Here is a 23,657-nt window from a genome sequence, read left to right on the forward strand (position 1 = left end):
TGATATTTGAAAAGAGGCAAAATTTCGTCATGCTAAGACTGCACTACTCTTTTTGCAAAAAGCAAGTGATATGCGTACTTTATGCTCCATTACGAATTTTTTAAAAGTAGCAGTAAGATTAAGAAACACGAGAGAATGAGCAATGATGTATTTAATGCCACATGTTTTTAAATGTTTTAACCTTGTTTTTAATGATGTACGGTTCAGAAATGTAATTCATGTATTTGGTAGAATGTATTTTTATGATGGTTTTTAATCTTCGAAATAAAGATTTACTGAACTGAACTGAACTATGTGCTCACATGTTGAATATTCTTCTATTAGCCGGCATTGTACTTCAGGCTGTAGGCAGAAATGTTGCAATTTCATGGTGTTTAAATGATTCATGAGTTTGAAGCGCATTTTCACACAGGATACAGGATGGCGCTAACATACATTCTCAAACTGCCAAGTGTGCCATCTTTGTGTGAGCACTCTGACGCTGCGGAAGTGTGACAGAAGAAGACTATTGATTGGGTACAGGAGCAATATTATTCTCATTATCCTTTGTTTAGTGCTTTTGAATAAGCGCCCTTACCTTGTACGGTGTAACACAAGCAGGAGCATACATCTATGGTGGAGGCAAGTGGGTGGAGATTGCACTATGGGAACAATAAGGTGTTGTGGGCGACGACCAGGCATTGGTCTGATTTTGCTATGGTGGAAATGATGCTACAGCTCGGTGTGCTGTGACACAGAAAGGTATGAGGTGCATACCACAGGCCCCTGCCGCCCCTGCGTTGCAGGGGCCAACTTTCAAAGGGCCCCAATCACTCCAATGCCAGTGAATATTTCTGAGATATGGGAGTTTCAGGGGCTTCTGATCAGATTCTGCAGAGGTGCCCAATGTTTTGGGGTTACACCACTGGTTGGTAGTTCCATGGAAGGAAATTTCTATGTGATTAGTGAGGTGGTGATGCATGAGTGTTAGAAATATACTTTAAAGCTCCAAACGGGCTGCAACAAATTAGTGGGCACACTTCAAGCCCCCGTCCCCATCGTATCGTCACTTGTATTGACACTCTGGTGGCATAGAGGCATTCAACGTATTTACAGGGTGGGGATAAGCCACTTAATGTGGCTTAAAGCCACGATGGAAATACGCCCCTTTCCACCACAGTCGTCTGCGGCAAAGAGGCGTGCAATGGGTTTTGCAGTGGCCGATCCACTGCAACAACCATTGCTTTTTGCCACTGCACCAGATTTACAAGGTTGGGACAGTGCCAAAAACTAAGGCCATGGAATCCCTAACCTTAGAATGGTGATATGAGGAGAAATTATTAATTGCTCCTCGTTTTTTGCTTTTTAGGTCGAGCGGGCGTTGGAGCGCGAAGCGCTCCCGCCAGCGAGTTCTATAGTCACTGTGTTAACTGGCAAGGGAGATAGAGCTGTGCACGAGCCGCTACTGGCCTGTGCACGAGCCGATTCAGCTCTGTGAACGCGCACGTCTCCGGAAGACGTGCTGCGCCCGAGCCGCCTCCCGCTTGTTCTTTCAGCAAATATTCTCGGAGCCCTAGGGCAAAGTTACCGAACAGCACAACAGGTAGGCTTTTTACCGTACACACACCTCCCCTTCCAGTGCCATACTAAATCAATCTAGCAGTGTACCCTAGGTATTGTTGGGTACAGAGTATTTGAGATCTTGCTGTTGGCTATGGGCTTTTAACGATGAAAGTATTCTCAAGCTTTGTCTGCGCAATTACATATTTTGTGATGATCATCGTGATTTCCTGTTTGGGTTTTTCGGATCCAAGAGAGGTGTTAACAGTCAATAAAGTTGATGTTTATAAAACTGTAATAAAGCGTCCTGTCTCTTTTTTGTGTTAACTGCTCATTTGTGAAGTTTGAGGTAGGCGAACTTGACTGCTTGTTTTTCACAGACGGCGTGCTGGAAATGTTATGCAACAGAATGAACTTGCTTGTGTGCAAAGTCTTCTAACTGTAGAACCTAATGTGTGTTTTCACCTCCCCTCAGTCCTTGATCAGGACACGGGGCTGCGACCATGCGATGTGTTTAACTTATTCACAAATGGCTGCTTGAGGCCAAAGTACGCACAACCCTCCTCCATTAATGGGTTCTGTTACACAGCCTGTAAAACGCGGCAAACAATGCCAGTGGGAAGGAATGCAGTTGAGTCTGGAAACTATGTTCCACATAAGATTTTGGTATTCTGAAAATACAACCTTAGTAGGAGTGCTTTTTGCGACGAGCTTCATGGTGGATAAAGTGTGTGCATGTTTTCATTGAAAAGACAAACTCCTATATATTTTGAAATACAAATATGCTGCCTGGATCGTTGGCCTCGTAGGAAATACTTTACATAGAAATGCATTGCAATTACATATTTGGATGCGAAAAGGACAGATTTATAGCAAATAAGCAACGTTCTTAATTGGAGTGGACCTAAAGTATCAGGGTCATTTTGTCCGTTTTCTTTTTCTTTTAGGCAACATCTCTCTTCCCTCCCCTCCCCGAGGACCCTTCGAGTCCCAACTCTACCCTCCAACTCCACCCTCCAACTCCACCTCCACCCTCCAACTCCAACTCCACCCTCCAACTCCAACTCCACCCTCCAACTCCACCCTCCAACTCCACCCTCCAACTCCACCCTCCAACTCCACCCTCCAACTCCACCCTCCACCCTTCAACTCCACCCTCCACCCTCAAACTCCAACTCCACCCTCAAACTCCAACTCCACCCTCAAACTCCACCCTCAAACTCCAACTCCACCCTCCAACTCCACCCTCCAATTCCACCCTCCACCCTCCAACTCCACCCTCCAACTCCACCCTCCACCTTCCAACTCCACCCTCCACCTTCCAACTCCACCCTCCAACTCCAACTCCACCCTCCAACTCCACCCTCCACCCTCCAACTCCACCCTCCACCCTCCAACTCCAACTCCACCCTCCACCTTCCAACTCCACCCTCCAACTCCAACTCCACCCTCCAACTCAAACTCCACCCTCCACCCTCCAACTCCACCCTCCAACTCCAACTCCACCCTCCAACTCCACCCTCCAACTCCACCCTCCAACTCTACCCTCCAACTCCACCCTCCAACTCCACCTTCCAACTCCACCTTCACCCTCCAACTCCAACTCCACCCTCCAACTCCACCCTCCAACTCCACCTTCCAACTTCAACTCCACCCTCCAACTCCAACTCCACCCTCCAACTCCAACTCCACCCTCCAACTCCAACTCCAACTCCACCCTCCAACTCCACCCTCACCCTCCAACTCCACCCTCGCCCTCCAACTCCAACTCCACCCTCCAACTCCACCCTCCAACCTCCAACTCCACCCTCCAACCTCCAACTCCACCCTCCAACTCCACCCTCCAACTCCACCCTCCAACTCCACCCTCCAACTCCAACTCCACCCTCCAACTCCAACTCCACCCTCCAACTCCACCCTCCACCCTCCAACTCCACACTCCACCCTCCAACTCCACCCTCCACCCTCCAACTCCACCCTCCAACTCCAACTCCACCCTCCAACTCCACCCTCCAACTCCACCCTCCACCCTCCAACTCTACCCTCCAACTCCACCCTCCAACTCCACCTTCCAACTCCACCTCCACCCTCCAACTCCAACTCCACCCTCCAACTCCACCCTCCAACTCCACCTTCCAACTTCAACTCCACCCTCCAACTCCAACTCCACCCTCCAACTCCACCCTCCAACTCCAACTCCACCCTCCAACTCCAACTCCACCCTCCAACTCCACCCTCACCCTCCAACTCCACCCTCACCCTCCAACTCCAACTCCACCCTCAAATTCCACCCTCCAACCTCCAACTCCACCCTCCAACTTCCAACTCCACCCTCCAACTCCACCCTCCAACTCCACCCTCCAACTCCAACTCCACCCTCCAACTCCAACTCCACCCTCCAACTCCACCCTCCACCCTCCAACTCCACACTCCACCCTCCAACTCCACCCTCCACCCTCCAACTCCACCCTCCAACTCCACCCTCCGCCTTCCAACTCCACCCTCCACCTTCCAACTCCACCCTCCAACTCCAACTCCACCCTCCACCCTCCAACTCCACCCTCCACCCTCCAACTCCAACTCCACCCTCCAACTCCACCCTCCAACTCCACCCTCCAACTCCACCCTCCAACTCAAACTCCACCCTCCACCCTCCAACTCCACCCTCCAACTCCAACTCCACCCTCCAACTCCACCCTCCACCCTCCAACTCCACACTCCACCCTCCAACTCCATCCTCCACCCTCCAACTCCACCCTCCAACTCCACCCTCTGCCTTCCAACTCCACCCTCCACCTTCCAACTCCACCCTCCAACTCCAACTCCACCCTCCACCCTCCACCTTTCAACTCCACCCTCCAACTCCACCCTCCAACTCCACCCTCCAACTCCACCTTCCAACTCCACCTCCACCCTCCAACTCCAACTCCACCCTCCAACTCCACCCTCCAACTCCACCCTCCAACTCCACCCTCCAACTCCACCTTCCAACTCCAACTCCACCCTCCAACTCCAACTCCACCCTCCAACTCCACCCTCCAACTCCAACTCCACCCTCCAACTCCAACTCCACCCTCCAACTCCACCCTCCAACTCCAACTCCACCCTCCAACTCCACCCTCCAACTCCAACTCCACCCTCCAACTCCACCCTCCAACTCCACCCTCACCCTCCAACTCCACCCTCACCCTCCAACTCCACCCTCCAACCTCCAACTCCACCCTCCAATTCCACCCTCCAACTCCACCCTCCAACTCCACCCTCCAACTCCACCCTCCACCCTCCAACTCCACCCTCCAACTCCACCCTCCAACTCCAACTCCACCCTCCAACTCCACCCTCCAACTCCACCCTCCAACTCCACCCTCCACCCTCCAACTCCACCCTCCAACTCCACCCTCCAACTCCACCTTCCAACTCCAACTCCACCCTCCAACTCCAACTCCACCCTCCAACTCCAACTCCACCCTCCAACTCCACCCTCCAACTCCACCCTCCAACTCCACCCTCCAACTCCAACTCCACCCTCCAACTCCACCCTCCAACTCCACCCTCCACCCTCCAACTCTACCCTCCAACTCCACCCTCCAACTCCACCTTCCAACTCCACCTCCACCCTCCAACTCCAACTCCACCCTCCAACTCCACCCTCCAACTCCACCTTCCAACTTCAACTCCACCCTCCAACTCCAACTCCACCCTCCAACTCCACCCTCCAACTCCAACTCCACCCTCCAACTCCAACTCCACCCTCCAACTCCACCCTCACCCTCCAACTCCACCCTCACCCTCCAACTCCAACTCCACCCTCAAATTCCACCCTCCAACCTCCAACTCCACCCTCCAACTTCCAACTCCACCCTCCAACTCCACCCTCCAACTCCACCCTCCAACTCCAACTCCACCCTCCAACTCCAACTCCACCCTCCAACTCCACCCTCCACCCTCCAACTCCACACTCCACCCTCCAACTCCACCCTCCACCCTCCAACTCCACCCTCCAACTCCACCCTCCGCCTTCCAACTCCACCCTCCACCTTCCAACTCCACCCTCCAACTCCAACTCCACCCTCCACCCTCCACCCTCCAACTCCACCCTCCACCCTCCAACTCCAACTCCACCCTCCAACTCCACCCTCCAACTCCACCCTCCAACTCCACCCTCCAACTCAAACTCCACCCTCCACCCTCCAACTCCACCCTCCAACTCCAACTCCACCCTCCACCCTCCAACTCCACACTCCACCCTCCAACTCCACCCTCCACCCTCCAACTCCACCCTCCAACTCCACCCTCCGCCTTCCAACTCCACCCTCCACCTTCCAACTCCACCCTCCAACTCCAACTCCACCCTCCACCCTCCACCCTCCAACTCCACCCTCCACCCTCCAACTCCACCCTCCAACTCCAACTCCACCCTCCAACTCCACCTTCCAACTCCACCTCCACCCTCCAACTCCAACTCCACCCTCCAACTCCACCCTCCAACTCCACCCTCCAACTCCACCCTCCAACTCCACCTTCCAACTCCAACTCCACCCTCCAACTCCAACTCCACCCTCCAACTCCACCCTCCAACTCCAACTCCACCCTCCAACTCCAACTCCACCCTCCAACTCCACCCTCCAACTCCAACTCCACCCTCCAACTCCACCCTCCAACTCCAACTCCACCCTCCAACTCCACCCTCCAACTCCACCCTCACCCTCCAACTCCACCCTCACCCTCCAACTCCACCCTCCAACCTCCAACTCCACCCTCCAATTCCACCCTCCAACTCCACCCTCCAACTCCACCCTCCAACTCCACCCTCCACCCTCCAACTCCACCCTCCAACTCCACCCTCCAACTCCAACTCCACCCTCCAACTCCACCCTCCAACTCCACCCTCCACCCTCCAACTCCACCCTCCAACTCCACCCTCCAACTCCACCTTCCAACTCCAACTCCACCCTCCAACTCCAACTCCACCCTCCAACTCCAACTCCACCCTCCAACTCCACCCTCCAACTCCACCCTCCAACTCCACCCTCCACCCTCCAACTCCACCCTCCAACTCCAACTCCACCCTCCAACTCCAACTCCACCCTCCAACTCCACCCTCCAACTCCAACTCCACCCTCCACCCTCCAACTCCACCCTCCAACTCCACCCTCCAACTCCACCCTCCAACTCCACCCTCCAACTCCATCTCCACACTCCCACTCCAACTCCACACTCCCACTCCAACTCCACCTCCAACTCCACCCTCCAACTCCCCCCTCCAACTCCACACTCCCACTCCAACTCCACCCTCCAACTCCACCCTCCAACACCAACTCCACCCTCCAACCCCAACTCCACCCCCCAACTCCACCCTCCAACCCCAACTCCACCCTCCAAACCCAACTCCAACCCCAACTCCACCCTCCAACCCCAACTCCACCCTCCCAACCCCAACTCCACCCTCCAACTCCACCCTCCAACTCCACCCTCCAACTCCACCCTCCAACTCCACCCTCCACTCCACCCTCCACTCCACCCTCCAACTCCACCCTCCAACTCCACCCTCCAACTCTACCCTCCAAATCCAACCCCACTCTCCAACCCCAACTCCAACCCCAACTACAACTCCACCCTCCAACTACAACTCCACCCTCCATCACTCAGGGCCTCCACAGCATCACTCAGGGCCTCCACAGCATCACTCAGGGCCTCCACAGCATCCCTCAGGGCCTCCACAACATCACTCAGGGCCTCCACAGCATCACTCAGGGCCTCCACAGCATAACTCAGGGCCTCCACAGCATCACTCAGGGCGTCCACAGCATCACTCAGGGGCACCACAACATCACTATGCGCTACCAGAGCATCACTGAACGCCACAGCATCACTGAACGCCACAGCATCACTCCGCGCCATCACAGCATCAATCTGTGCAACCATTCAACTACAACTGGTTCAAATATGTTCGCTCAATGTTTCAAGCTTTATTACAAATGTCACAAAAAGATGTTAATATTTCACTTCTGATCTTGGATTTTCATCGCAATAAAATACACTGAACATATTCTTCACAAAAGTTATTTACAAATGTTTAAGCTATTGCCATTATAAATTACAATCACTTTTATTTAAGTATTAATTATTAAAAAAATTAAAAGCCATTGTTATTTGTAATATCAATACATCTAAGTCACGTAAATACAAAACATGTTGCATTACAAATGCTATAGGTGTCACATTTGCGAAAGAAATAACTATTGGCATTGTAAAAGACAAATCTATTAATTTAGCTATTTTCAAAACAAACACATAAATAAAAAAATTGTCATTTACAAGACCAATAGCTCAAACTTTCCTAATGCGAGACCTATTGCATTGCAAATGCTTGTTCTATGTGTTGTGCATTCTGCATTGCCCATAGAAATAGCAAATCCCCATTATTGATGGTTTATGTGCAAAGGGGTGTCTTCTTGCACATAAACAATTGCCCCTGCAGCACAGGCACCCTATCACAGCAGGGTGCCTGCGGTAGCACTAGGGTAAACACAGGTATGCATCATATTCCTGTGAATATGGCACATCCCTCCGTTTAAAAAATGTCCGAGTGCAGCATTGCCAAATTTGGCGTAAGACCACGCTCCAATATTTTTTTGTAAATATGCCCCCCAATCCGGTGGCTCCTGTCAGACAGTGTGTGTAATTTGATCAGTACAAAGTAGCAGATATACTATCATACAGACCTTCATCACCTCTTGAGGCTTCATTTGATCCGGTGTAGATGAGCAATTGCCTCTGTGTGCCTCGACAATTTTTCTAACATTGTGTCTGGAAAGATTCGTTTGGGTAACCTTAATGTTTTGTTTATCTCACACAATGATATGAGAAGTACAAGGTATGAGAATACGTTTAATGCACTTTTATCTAGTCCGGTACTGAAGCAATGTTCCATGGTGCCTGGAGACGTAGATTTTTTGACTGCCCATTTTACCTTGCAAGCCATTCTGCGGATTTAAATTGAAGCAGCAGTCACTGGCCGTGCGAGAAACCTCTGCGAGCTCCGATTGAGTTAAAGTCCTTTTCTTTACCAGATAATTGCTCAGTTCCACTGGATGTCTTGGCAACCTCACCTGGCAAGGTTATCGCAATGAGTAATTGGAAAAAGAATCCTGTTCCGATCAATAATCACCTTCGGGAGAATCTTCGCAAGTAGAACAGACGCCTGTGAAATAAATATTTTGCAAAGAAAACAAAATGAGAAAGAAGAGGAAAACCTTTAAAGGGGCTTCTAGTATTTTCAGAAATGTTGAGGGAGTGATAATCAGAAAAATTGTCTTTTCTATACGTAGCGCCGCGCTATTTATAGCTTTGTGTGAACCCCATATTAATGCAGATAACTTAAAAAGGCATCCTTCATAGTAATACCGCATTAAGGGCCAGATGTATGACCCTTCAGACACTATTTGTGATTCCTAATGGGGTCACGAATTACCTGCCTCATTAATATTCATAAGGCAGGTCACAATTTGCACCCCATTGGGAATAGCCAACAAACACAGGGATGGTGGCCTGCTGTGGACAGCAGACCCCCATGTCTGTGTTTGCTTTTTCAATAAAGCAGTTTTTATTTCAAATGCAGCTCGTTTTCTTTAAAGGAAAACGGGATGTATTGAGAAAAGAAAAATGAAACTTTCCCGTTTCATTTTTTAAGAGCAGGCAGTGGTCCGCCTGCTCTTAAAATAATATTTTCGCTGCCAGTCAAAGTGGAATCGGTGTTAAACTGTGAGTGTTTTGTGACTGCACTTGTGCCGCAAAACAATGGTACATACCATTGTGAGTCGCTATTAGGAAGGGACGCCCTTGGCATGACGCTTCCTAATACTGAGTCCCAAACCTTATTTTGCAAGTCGGTAATAGGTTACGACTCATAAAATAGGATTAGTACATAGGGCAGACCGATTTTGCAGTCGTAAACAGGCTGATTTCCTGTTTGCGACTGCAAAAACAGTCATACATCTGGCCCCATAAAATAGTTTTACAATTGGTCCCAAGGTGTTTAGAAGAAGACCAGGCAATCTCAGACAGGTAAAATCCCTAGCAAAGATGGCTTCAGAGGGAGATTTATAGTAGGAAAACTATATTCGTGCTCTTAAATTTCGAAAAACCGAAGAGCACAGTGAAACTTATGAATATGTTCATTGGTGTTTTGAAAAATACTTTCGTTGTTAATTGGGAAAGCCTTGGAGACTGGCAGGGCTGACTGTCTGTGGTACCAAAGCCAGCAGGTGGTCCGAGACCCAGACCTATTATTGTGCCCTTAGAAATTTGTAAGATTTTGAACTTTGATGATACAGACAAGGGCAAAGTAGATAAAAGGAGGGTATTTTCAGTTGCAGAAAACTCAGCAAAGGAAACAAAATGTTTGATTTACCACATGTCTTGGCCATCAGTATTCAGAATTTTGATTGTTTTTTTACAATCATTCTTTCAATGACCATTTAAAAGGCGAGAGCTTTTTCAAACACCATTGTTTTAGACTGCTCTCCAGAGGGGCCATACAAAAAATGAGCCCCCATGCACACTATGCTGTGAAGCCCTTGAATATGCAATATATACCAGATAGTCTTTGTCCTGTTATGTTATGTTATTTATTCTTGTAGAGCGCACGGTTACCCTGGGGTGTCCTGGCGCTAAATGCTGATTGCCTGGGAAGCAGGATTTGCATTATTGGGAAAAGAGCAAAGTTTTCAGACCCTTACGAAAGGACAGAAAGTCCAGAGCATTTCTAAGCATGAAAGGCTGCTCGTTCCAGGCTCTAGAAGCACAGACAACAAAGCCTCTGCCTCCCCAATTAGATTTTTTAAAGGAGGCCACTTGCACTGGCTTAGCACCTGTTGATCTTAAGTTCCTACCTGGAACATACCATTGAAGCTTATGTCTGAGAAACTCTGGACCTATTCCGTTAACTGAATTAAAGAAAATGCAGAGAGCCTTGAAGCGAGTTCTTAGCCTTACTGGGAGCCAATGCAGTTTTTTCAATTTGCTCCTGACAGAGACATACTTAGGGATTTCAGTCAGCATTCTTGCCGCTGCATCCTTGGTCTGAATGCTGTCCCCATAATAATTGGAGGCCTCCCTGCACTTCAGGGGGTCCATGTGATTGTGTTACACCCAGGCTGCGAGCTACCCCTTTCTGCAATTTTTGGTTATTTTAATAGCATCAATATCGTCATTGCAGTTATCCTCAATGTTACTGATAAAGCTGTCATTATAAGGTTAAGTTTTGGGAGATTGTTATTGTTTTTCCGGATGTGGCAGCAATGCCATATTTCCCTTTGTGTCTTGTAAATAAAGCTTAAGCGGAATCTCCAGGGAATTTCTCCAATTTTTTATATGGCTGTCAGAGATGACTGCATGTATGCATGAGCAGGATAAAGTCCTTGCAGACCATGGCTTAGCCTTGGCTTTTATTTTGCCCAATATTTCTGTTATGATGATTGTTAGAAATGGGGGTCTCTAATTGGCAATGGTTTGCACCTTTGTCCAAGTGGGGACCCTTTTACCTAGTCAGGGTAAGGGGAATACCTTTCTATAATAATCCCTGCTCACCCCCCTTTGTAGCTTGGCACGAGTAGACAGATGTATCTCAGAAAAAGTGTGTAAAGCATTTGTGCACACATACAGTAATACAGTGAAAACACTAGAAAAGGACACCAAACCAGTTCAGAAATCTTTATATAAACCAAACAAGGCCAACATGACAAATATCAACAATACAGTGATCAAAATATGACTTTTAAAAGGTAGAAACAGCTCTGTCCGTAGCAAACTGCAGTTGGAAGACTTTTAACACCAAGTACCTTGGATTTGTCACAGTCACAAAGAAAAACAGCAGCAGGGAAGGTGATGCATTGGTTCCTTACTCCAGGGGAGGTGATGCGTTGGTTGCTTACTGCTCCAAGGGGGGGGGGGGTGATGCGTCAGTTCCTTACTGAAGAGGAGGTAATGCGTCGGTTTCTTACTGTGCGGAGAGGTGATGCTTCGGTTTCTTATTGCGGCCATAGATTTCTTGTAGACTTGGCGCCCCAGTGCGGTGGGTGCTAATCGGGTATGTGTCGGTTCGCAATGCGGCATCGGCACTACGTTGGTTTCTTCAGTCGGGGTCACAAGATGCATTGGTTCTTGCAGCCGCACAGCAGGCCCTGCGTCAGAATCAGTGCGGTGATCCCGCCTTCGTAGATTGGTGTACTCGATGTGGTGTGCGGCAATTTCTCGAGCCGTGGGCAGGCACTATGTTGGTTCTTTGGGCAATGTTTCAAGAACGTGTTTGGATGCAACGCGTTTCTTGAAGTTGTGTTTCTTTTCCAGCTCCAACAGCAGGAACAACCTTCCGAGGCCCAATTCAGCAACATGCACCTATTGGCAGGTCAGAATTCCCAGCAAGGAAGTTCAGGAGAGCTGGTGGTGAAGTCTGAGTATCCCTAAGACTTCAAAACAGGAGGCAAGCTCTACTTCAAGCCCATGGAGATCTTCCTCAAGCAGAGGACACAGCACACAGCAAAGTCCTTGTCCTTTCCTTGGCATAAACAGCCACTGCAGGCCAGCCCCAGACAGCACACAGCAAATGGGCAATACATACTTCTCGTTCAGTTTCTCCACTCTTCTCCTTGGCAAAGGTTCCACTTGAATTTCAGAGGTAATCTAAAGTTCAGGGGTCTGGGCCCCAACTTTAAAAGTCCATTTCTCTTTGTTTTCTGGTGTGTCAGAGAGGCGCTGTGCTTAGTCCAAACCAGTTCTGTCCTCTCTGGTGCAGCTTACCGGCAGGAGGTGGAGACAACATTGTGTAAGGCAGACCAGGCCTATTCAGGTTAAAGGATATCTCCTCCTCCTACTCCAAATGCAGCCCAGGTCTATTCAGCCCAGCCCTAACGCATCCAGGAAAGACAGGACACACCTCACCCCCCCCCAGTGGCTGTCTACAGTGAATTCACATCCCCAGCCCTTGTCACGCCAAAGTCAGACAGTCAATGCTCAAACCAGCAGAGGCACACAGGATGGAGAAGCAAGAAAATAACTACGTTCTAAAAGTGATATTTTCAAACACAGAATGTAAAAATCATCCCTACTAAAAGATGCATCTTTATATTCTGAGCTCAGGCATACTAAACTCCACTTTCCTATCTTGTTTCCATGGGCAGTTACACTTATAAGTTGCCATGAGTATACTCTCCATTCTATCCTATGGGACAGACAGCCTTTCAATTGTGAAAAACGAACTTGGCAGTATTTCACCATCAGGACGTCACACACATCAGGACATGTCCCACCTTTCAGTTACACGGCACCCTGCCCACAGGGGTACCTTGGGCCTACCTTAGGGGTGACTTGCATGTCAGAAAAGGGAAGGTTAGGGCCTGGCAAGTGGGTGCACCTGCCAGGTTGACATGGCAGTAGAAACTGAGTACAGACATTGCAGTGGCAGGACTGAGTTACAGTTACAGGTTGTTCATGTGGGTGGCACAATCAGTGCTGCAGGCCCACTAGCAGCATTTGATTTACAAGGTTCTGGGCACACACAACACCCTGTACTAGGGACTTACTAGTAAATCAAATAACCAATCATGGGAACACCAATTCCTCATAACAATGTACAGGGAGAGCACATGCACTTTTGCACTGATCAGTAGTGGTAATGTGCCCGGAGTCATAAAACCAACAAAAATAGGTCAGAAACAGAAGGCTGAAAAGCAAACAGTCTGGAGATAACCCCGTTGGAAAAGCCGGGTCTAACAATGATTTAGAACACATGTAGTCTGACTCAGCTGTAAGTAATAAAGTAAACTTTTAAACTGTCCCATTACAGTAGCTACCCTCCCTTACGTCATGAGGTAGTTCATGGATTTCAGTCCCATTTCCTTACACTGTTACCCTCACACAGGGTGTGTCTTGTGGGTTTTAGTCCCATTACGACATTGCTTAATATGTGACCTCTACACAGGGGTCTTTGTCCCATTCACAGTAGTTCCTCACCCTTTTGCCTTGTGGTAGGGGTCGGTCATGAGTTTACGTCCCATCTGCTCGTACATTGTTACCCTTTCTCAGGGTGTGTCTCATGGGCAATGTTATTCTTATTTAATGTTACATTGTCAATTTGAAATTGCAAAGTTATGCTTATATCCTATTTTATTGACATTTTGAAAATGGGGGCGGATGAATGATACTCATTGTATTTTATTCTCTCCTTCACTGTTTTCTCGCCTGTTCAGTTCTCCTCGGAACCTGGATTATCTTCCATGTTGTTCTTTGCTTTGTCCTCAGCCTTTCCCTCCATTTAGTTTCATTCTATTTCTTGCTTGTGTAGGAGGAGATCCGTCCTTCTCCTTTCTGTGTGTCTGGGTGTAAGGCTGGTGTTTAGTTCGTGTTATGCCTTGTCCGTCCCTCATTTCATGCCTGTCTGGCCAGTAGGAGTGTTTTGGGGGTAGTCATTGGTGTGTCTATGTCTACCTGCTTTCTTGTTGTTTGTTACGCATTGTTACTGTTTTCTTATCTTCTGTTATTCCTTGTTGGAAGGGATGGGTTATTTCTATTTGCATATATTTACCTATTGCTTCGTATTCTTCCACCTATCTCTTTGCTCTTTCCTCTTTGTTCTTTTCTATCACATTTATTCTGTTGTATTAGTGTTCCTTCTATTTATTCCTTATTTGGGATCTATTTGTTATATCATATTTATGGTACTAGACGTATGCTTCTGTTGTGTAAGGAAAGGGGATATGTGGTATCCTGCCTTTGTTAATGTTATGCCATTTACACCTCCTGCTCAGCCTGTGAGTTTGGCTGTGTGCTGCATGGAATGTTGGAGTGATGATGCGCGTCGAATGTTGGGAGCCTGTGAGGTAAAGTGACAGTTGAGAATGGGCTGAGCAGCAAGCTGGCTGCTCCTGGTGGGGCTGCTCTACATAACCTGCAACCTACTATAATAAAAAATCTTGAAATACATCCTTCCTGCATGAACTTCATTACTACAAATGTCTCATCGGCTCTAGTTTGCCAAAGATTCCATAAAAGAACACCATTGTCCTGCCCTTTTCTTAGACGGCAAGAAGGAGTTCGACAAGGTTGCATAGGGGTGTCTCTCCTGAACATTAGAAAGGTTGGAAGTAGGTCCCAAGGTTCTGGGCTATTCACAAATTTCAACTATACCTGTGAGCAATTTACACATGTAAGTTACTTTTACACTTTTGAGAAACCTTACTACTTTGAGCATTCACACAATCCAGGTGTAAAGTTACTTAAAAGTGTAGACTGCCAAAAAGAATTAGTATTGGTCATCAACTCATACTGCAACCCTCCAGTAGAAAAATATGGTTATAGGAACTTAAAATGAAACCCCATAGGAAATAATGATAAAATTAATTGTCTAAAATGGTTTGCTATATACAGAGTATGATATAATGTTAAATAATATAGAAATAAAACATTTATTATTTAAGTCTAAATAACCGTTGTTGAATTTATAATGTAGTGCAAACATCAATGTTTATTACAATGTATTTAAACTACTAAATAATTGTATACATTACTTTTATTAAGGCGTATAATTTATTTTACTTTATGTGTGATTTTTTCAAATTAAACTTCAGAAGATATTTTAATTCAATGTAATATATTTAATTCAATTAAGGATTCATTTCAAAATTAAGGAAATAGTCCTGTATCATTTTTGTCTTTTGTTCTACATTTAAAATACCTATATATGAAATTATTTTAAAATAATATTTAACATTAAAGTTATTTTAGTAATTTCTTATTGTTAGACCTAGCCCTTTTTGCAGGTTTACACCATAACGTTTTGCCTTTTGCCTCCTATTTTTTGTTAACTATAGGTTTCTGGACACTTTACTGCTGATCAGTGCCAAAGTGCAAGTGATCCCTGTGTAAATTGTGATTGTGATTGGTTATCCATGATTGGCATATTTGATTTACTGGTAAGTCCCTACTAAAGTAGACTGAGTGTGCCAGGGCCTGTAATGCTACTAGTGGCCTATCAGCACTGGTTGTGCCACCCACATGCGCAGCCCTGTAAAAGTGTCACAGACCTGCCACTGCAGTGTCTGCGCACTTGTCAGGCCCAACCTTCCCTTTTCTTACATGTAAGGCACCCCTCAGGTAGGCCGAAGGTGGCCCTGTGGCCAGCGTGCAGCGTACGTGAAAGGTAAGACATGGTGTGTATTACATGTCCTGATAGTGAAATACTGTGTATTTCATTTTTCACCATTGAAAGGCTGTCTGATGGGGATGGATACAAGTGTTGTGAAAGCCAGGAAAGGTGAAAGAGAGGAGGAAAAGATGGGCCTATGGAAAGGATTGGGACAGGAACGGAGGTAATAAAGAGAAAATCTAGATTTGTAAAAATAGCTGCGAGAGTAAAAAGCTAAATAAGGATCAGGCGAGAAAAGGGTCACAGCAACAGAAAATGAAACAAAGTAGTAGAATAATAACTGAAAGCATGTAGGGAGAAGGAAATAGAATTAAATAGTGCAAGAGATTAAGACCGAAAAAGCAAAAGAGAAGGAGATGTAAACTGCGGCCAGTGTAGGTAAGAGTGGTTGGGCGGAGTGGGGGGGGGATCGCCAAACTACGAAGAGGTAAAATAAAATGGAAAAAAAGAAAATGGCTTGACAAGCACAAGGTAAGTGGTTTTCTTTCTTTAAATCTTATTTTACCTCGTCATCATCTGTCGACTCTACCCCCCCCAACCCCACCGTTCTTACATGTACACCTGTTATGACTGGATGTAAACAAGTGAATGAGGTGGAATTATAAGAGAAAAAAGGAGAAAACATAACATAGAAGCAGAACATGTTTCTTTGTGTTTGTATTTCTTTGCATGAACACAAAATCTTGAAAAGTAGCCAAGGGCAACATAAAGGCTGAGGCATGAGCATGGCCGTGAGCCACTTCCCCCAGAATGTAGGATTCACGTTTGATTCTTTTAAGCAGAATGACAACGTCTATTTCCAATGGGCAGCTTGCTGCACACTCGACTTTTCTTGACATTTTAAATATTAACATTCAGGTTGCTTTTTAAATATAATTTCTCCTCACTCTCTGTGCTTTATACCATCTCACCTGTGGTTTTGATAGGCTTCTTTCAGGCGGTGACTTCACTGCAGCCGGGAAGTGTGCAGTATGGCAGTCGACTAGAGCAATGCTCCATGTCTGGTGCTGCAACGGGTTGACCTTTCCAAGATCGCCAGAGGAGAGCAGTAAGAGTGGGATTGCAAACTGCCAGGTCAGTTGCTCTGACGTCAGAGGAGAAGGGATGTTTAAGTACAGGGCCATTGCTGCTTAGAGGAGATTTGCTGTCAGTTAGAAGGTCTAAAAATGAAGGTGGCACATGAGGAGTGCTTTGGGGTTAAGTTCGGACCTGCCTAACAAATCCTAGAGCCATATTGCATGGCTAGAAAAGCAGCAGCTTGGAGATTGCTTGGAAATTATAGGCAAATTGCCCTTTTGGGTGCAATGTGGAAAATGTTTGCGTGGATCATTTTAAAACATCTCGAGGAATAAAATTACAAGGGTAATATCATTCAACTGGAACAATAAGGCTTTAGACTTCATCGATCAGTCACAGATAACATTGCATTGGTTGAAACTATTGTTGATATGTAAGTGGGAGGAAATAACCAGTCCATATATTCAGCATTCAATGATTCCTCAACTGCCTTTGATTGAGTGGACCGGCAAATATTATGTCAAAATATGTTTTAAGTGGGGATTCCAATAAATGTATTGAATATAATTGCTGTACTTTATGCTTCAACAGAGTGAAAGGTCTTGATAGGCAGTTACAAAAAACGGTTTAAAACAGGGTTATGTGTAAGCAACCAATTTTATTCTTCTTGTATTTGACGGATTTAGCACAATATGTGTTGTCCCTGAAAAAACATTTCACCAAAAATCGGCTCAAAGGTGATACATATTTTGATGTATGCCATGGTATTGTTTGACTTAACTCCAGTTGGCCTTCAAAGAAATCTGACAGACCTGAATAATTTAGCTCGAAAAAGCATTTTTTTAAGATAAATATTTCCAAAACCAAGATTTTAGCTGTTAGTGGGAAAAAGGAGTAATTTTACTCTTGGCATCTAGGACAAGAAAAACTAGAAAGAACTCTCTCTAGTAAATTTCTGAATTATGGGGGGGGGGATAAAGCCTTGGTCCATGCAACTTCTCTCCTCTAGCTCTATAGTTCCCTAGGGAAGGGACATTCTAATCATCTTTTGCATGTTTACAAAATATAATTTCTTGCCATACCAATTTCAAAATCGTCCTGACAGGGAAGATACTTTGAACAATTAATTCCCTCAGTAAGACAAACCTTGTTAAACTTCTTAGATGGGAGCTTGGCTTATCTAGTGCTTATGAGCATTCGTTGGGGATACAACCTTTGTCATGGCCGGAAATATCTTTTAGGGTACCAATATGTGAGGATTTAATTTATCAACAGCAAAAAAAATGACTTTCCCTAGGAATTTAGAAACTGCCCTTCATAGTTTCCGTTGCAGCTTAAAGCTTGGTCTCTAGGGCAACAACATTTATTTTAAAAACAGAGATTACTCAATGGAGTTTTCAATTGGATGTGGAACATGGTGGGAACTTAAAAATAAATCATTTTTGCGAAATATATAATTTGCTTAACTTTTACCATGCGTTTTGTATTAACCATAACATAAAACGTTTTGAAATGTGTCTTAGACTCGGATAGGCGCCCCAACGAGCTCTGACAGGAAGATGGGAGGGTGATTATTCAAATTCCTCTATTTGTAAGCGCTGTCAGATAGGAATCCAATATCTGTCCTGTGTTACATATTGGTCTGGCATTAAATGATGACAGAAAACATTACCCCCATGTCTCTTATGTCTTTGTCCCATTCAGTACAAAGTGGCGTATGAATGGGAGGAGGACAACGGGACCCAGAGTAATGAAGATTACACGTAAGTAGTAGAGCATTATCCCCAGGTCCCTTATGTCCTCGTCCCATTACTATACCACTTTGTACTGAATGGGACGAGGACAATGGAACCAGGAGTAATGAAGATTAACAGTAAGTAATAGAACATTATTTAGCATCAATGATTTCACGTGTTAATATCTCAACACAAATGAATTACTGCACTTTATTATGCTCCCTTCAAATACGCAAGTCTGGTGTAAGGTGTTTACATTTTTTAAGAGATTTTTGGCAATATTTTAAAGATACTTTGCATTTGAGCATTTCTGATTGTGATTAATTTTACACATGAAATGTTTCAAAATTTGGCAGTACCTTGAAAATAATATGTTGTATTGTTGATGTCATGTAAGCGTGCATGTCAGGGGAAATCAAGTTTTAAATAAAGTTGAAATTTGAGATTATTACCTGTGAAATAGTAGTAGTAGTAGTAGAACCAACAGTACAGTGAGGTACAGCAGCAGCACTGGGTGTAGCCCTAAGGATAAATTACCTTATATCCTAGTGTCTAATGGGAGATACAGCAGTCTGCTAGAGCCTTCAATGCACAAGAAGTAGAACTTAAGGCTTGGATCTGGGGATGTGGGGGTTGCAAGTGTTCTGTAAAGAGGGCATCCTTTCTGCCTAAAGGTATCCTCACTAGATTGGGAAATAATACGTTTATTGTGTTTGGCATTAGGTGCTGAGTGTCAGATAGGTCGAGATGTAAGAAGTAGGGGAAAGAAAAAAAGAAACACAGTAGTGGCACATTTGTCACTTATATTTTCTTAACGTATTAAGCAGCACTCAAGAAGCAGAATATAAGTACAACCCAATTTAGAGATTCTGAGCAAATGAATTTGAAGATAACTACAGTATATGACCAGTTAGCAGCCTTTCCTGACTCATCCTACCAAAGCATTCTGCAGCACACATAGAAGTAACAAATCAGCATTATTGATTGTTTATGTGCAAGAAGAGACACCTTTCTGCACATATATAATTATTACCTGCAATGCAGGCGCCCTTACACCAAGGTGCAAGGGTGCCTGCGTTGGCGCTAGGCAGTTAATTTAAGCACCAGCGCTAGGGAAAAGACAGGGGTGCACTGTGTTATTGTAAATGCAGTGCATCCCTGTGTTACCGAAATTTCAGAGCACATCGCTGCCAAAATTGGAGCAGCTCTGCGCTCTGATATTTCCTTGTAATTATGCCCCATATTTGGTATTCAATTAGACCTACCCAAATCTATAGATAAACAATGGTTACAAAATGGAGATGTCCAGGGAACGGGGTTCAATATTGCAGCTGAAATTTCCCACCTTACTTAAAATGATGTGGAATAACAAAATGTTAGAAACATCAAGGAAGAAGATGACGTGTCCTTGAAGATGCAATTTCAAACTACAGAAGCTTACTTAACATTTCCTCTCTCAGTTCTGTGCTACCTTTCTCCCTCCACGTTTATATGGAGATCTACAGCTGCAATATTTATTATAGTCAGTCATTTATAATTTAGTAGTGGGTTGTTGGATTTGTCGGGGCATAGGGTTGAAAGTAATTTACATATTAATTGATTTAATTATATTGTTAATTTAGTTTGTATTGAATTTTGTATTTATTTGAGTAATTATTATTTCAATTGTTAATGGTAATTTGCGTATTTAACTTTAACTTATTTATTATGTATATTAGATTTTTGAATTTTGGTTAATTATTTCTATTTTAGTGGTGAGTACTAATGGTACTAATAACTGTTTATTAATGCTATTTTTTTTAATTTTCTATTTATTATGAAATTGATAATTAATTACCGAAATTGTTTTTTTTATTTTTTTTATTTTTGGTGGTAATTTATAGGGGGTTATTGGTTTGTTGGGGACTGGGTAGGAAGTTCCTTAAATTAGAAATATTAACATTTTTATGCTAATAAATTTGAATTGTTAATTATTTAATTTAAGATTAGTTATGTACATTGTTTTATTTTGTAATTGGCCTTTTAATGTATTTATTTTATAAAATTGTTCTTAGTATTTCATTTTTGATTTATAATTGTTGATCTACTTTTTTAATCTTTGAATTATTATTTACATTATTTCTTTTATTTAATAATTTAGTGTCAAGTGTTTTAGGGACCGATTATGAGTTTGGCAGTCTGACCGCTATGCCGCTATGCCACCGTGGAGGCGGCCTTAAGATAACCAATGCACTGGAGGTCTTCTACTCACTGTATTTTGAGGCATGCAGCATGAACGCCAACCGCACTGATGCTGTGGTTCCCTCCTGGACCGCGGTGACCTGTAGTGTTGACGATTCATACTCCATCGGAGTCAGGTCCGCGGCTTCCCGCCTGGCATATTATGACAGCACAGTTGTGTTGGAGGTCCCCTTGTGGAGGTTCCTCAACAGTGGTTGACCGCTGTGGTATTCTTGCAGCAAAGCACAACACCAATGCCTATTGGATGTTTAGGAAAGTAGGATCTGCTTTCATGGTTACCCCACTTTTTGCCTGGTGTCAGTGTGTTATGACTGTAGTTTGCTGGGTGGGATCCTGCTAGCCAGGGCCCCAGCATCTGTGCTCTCTCTCCCAAAATGGTTTCTGTAAGTACTTTCGTACTTCCACAAGTGGCTACTGGTGCACCATTATAAGTCCCTAGTATAAGGTACTTAGGTATCCAGGGCATAGTTAGACCAGGGTTCCCCCATGGGCTGCAACATCTGTTGTGCAACCCATGAGAGTCCACCTAAACTCTGACTACAGGTCTGCCATTCGAACCTGTGTGAGGTGGTGCTTTCGTCTCCCACAACAGATATACTTTTTCTTATATCTGAGGTCACTACACTTAAAGCCTATAAGCCACCCCTATGGAAGGGCCTTCAGTCCTGAGGGCAGGGTGCATGTTTAAAAGTGTGAGGGTGCCCCTGCAGGAGCAGGACACCCCTACAAACCCCAGAGTCGATTCTCCAGGTTTTGGAGGCGTGGTCAGCCTTTTTAAAATATATAGTGGACATCAGTCATTACAAGATGTCTAACTATATAAAGGCTACACTGAACCTGATCATGTCTGGTATCACACATGTTGGAATCATGGAGGTATGATGCCATGTATTGAAGAAACCTCCCTTGGAGTGAAGGAGTCACTACCCTGCATCTGCAGGCACCGCATCAAAGCTGACCGTCTGCTGCTCCTGTCTTCCTACAGACTTCCAGAGGCTCAGCAATACAGGTGGTGGTTCTGTGGCTCTCCAGAGGCCTGACCTGTCTTCCCTGCAATTTGCAGGACAGTGTTCCTCATTGGAGCAGCTGGGACCAAACCCCTTTGCAGCTCGTTGACTTTCCATTGCCAAGGCTTGTTGCCTCTGCACTATAGAGAGCCTTGGGCTACAAGAATCTCCAGCTATCAGCACCTCATCACTTGAAGATCAGCAGCATCCTTACTGCATCCTTATTGTTGTGTCCCTCCATCTTTGGTGAGTGGCCTGAGGTATTCTTGTGACTCCTGTTCCTTCAGCCTATGGGTCCTCTCGAGGGTCTTCTCCTGCTTTGTTGGGCTCCCCTGCCTGCTCAGAGCCTGCTCTGACTTTTCTGCACTTGGTGCGTCCCTTGGACCTTGTTGATCCCAATAATTGCATCCTGTCATTTTCCATCCACGCCAGTTGAGGCTAACAAGGGTTGTTGGTGCTCCTGCCGGACACTGATCACTGACCACCTAGACACCGACATTTGACATGGAACAGCTTGTGTATGGCTCTTGGTCTTCCTCTGTATCGCCTGGTCACCACAGTTGCAGCGACAAGGTCCTCGTTAACTTTCCTGAGCTCCCTGCCAAGGATGGGCATTGTGCTTCTCTGCCTCCAGGTAAACTCCGAGTGGCATAGACTCAGTCCCGTCTGCTTGAAGGTTCTCCTCTTCATGAAACCACCATTGGATTCTACCGGACATCTTCAGAGACTTCTCCAGGGGCCTTTCCATAGACTTCCATTGGTAACGCCCCTGTATTTTCACTCTGCACATAGCCTCCCTGGGGTACCTCTGTACTTACCTTGGGTGGTTGTTGGTTCTCCAAGCTCCTCTGAATCCTTTGGTCCAAGCCCTGTTCCTATTTGCAGTTCACATCCCACTACTTTAGTATTTAGTTATGTCTCCCCCGGAAGGCCAGTGTATAATTGTGTTACTTACATGATTCCTGTGAAGCATTTTCATGTGTTATTTTTTTTATAAACACTGTGGTTCTTTTCCAGCTGATCCACACTATTGATTAAATGTGGTAAAACAAGCTGCTTTACACACCTTAAGGATAGACCTCAGACTGCTCTCCACAGCTACCACTTTGAGAGCCTAAGGTTATCAAAGACCACTTATATCACATAAGGTTTGCCTGGATTAGTGCAAGGTGCATCACTCCTTTAAGTGTGCACTATATACTAAGTCAGCCTCCTTGAGGATGGTTTAAAAAATGACTCAGCTGATGTCCTTTGGTCAAGTGGACATGCCTGCAAATCACAGTATAAAACACATCCATCTCTTACCATGATCCTTTGCTTCTCAACTGCAGCCCACAAAACAGCCACCACTGTTTGTGTTTTTTTAGACAAGGCTGTCCTTTTTTGTCCTCATCCCATTTTGCAATCTCCACACCATTTTTGTGTTTAATGTTTTTTCTCTAATAACATAACATAACAGGTGTATTTGTAAAGCGCACGATTACCTGTAGGTGTCCTGGCGCTGAATAACAGATGTTTATTGTTACCCAACTCAATGGTACTCATTTTATCGACCTCAGACGGGTGAAAGGCTGAGTGGACCTGCTGGGATTTGAACCTGTAAGCATGAGGTCGAACACAGACCCCTGCAGTGGATGCATTAGTCCACTGAGCCACCAGACCCGGCTTATACCCCTTGATGATTTTTTTATTGTCACTTACTTTATTTTGTAGTAATGCTTTGCCCCAAAAATCCACATTTTCCAGATGCAGTTGTCAGTCATGGTGGATGAGATCATAAGATTAGAGCCACAATTGTTTGGAGCCCAAGTCCAACATACTACTCTCAGTAGGAAAATGGAACTATGCGATGTTGCATACCCTAGTGTGTGTGGTGCAGGCCAAACGGGTGGGAGTTCTATGCGAGTTCACATG

This window comes from Lissotriton helveticus, chromosome 8 (assembly GCF_964261635.1).
Source record: "Lissotriton helveticus chromosome 8, aLisHel1.1, whole genome shotgun sequence".
Classification (NCBI taxonomy): Eukaryota; Metazoa; Chordata; class Amphibia; order Caudata; family Salamandridae; genus Lissotriton; species Lissotriton helveticus.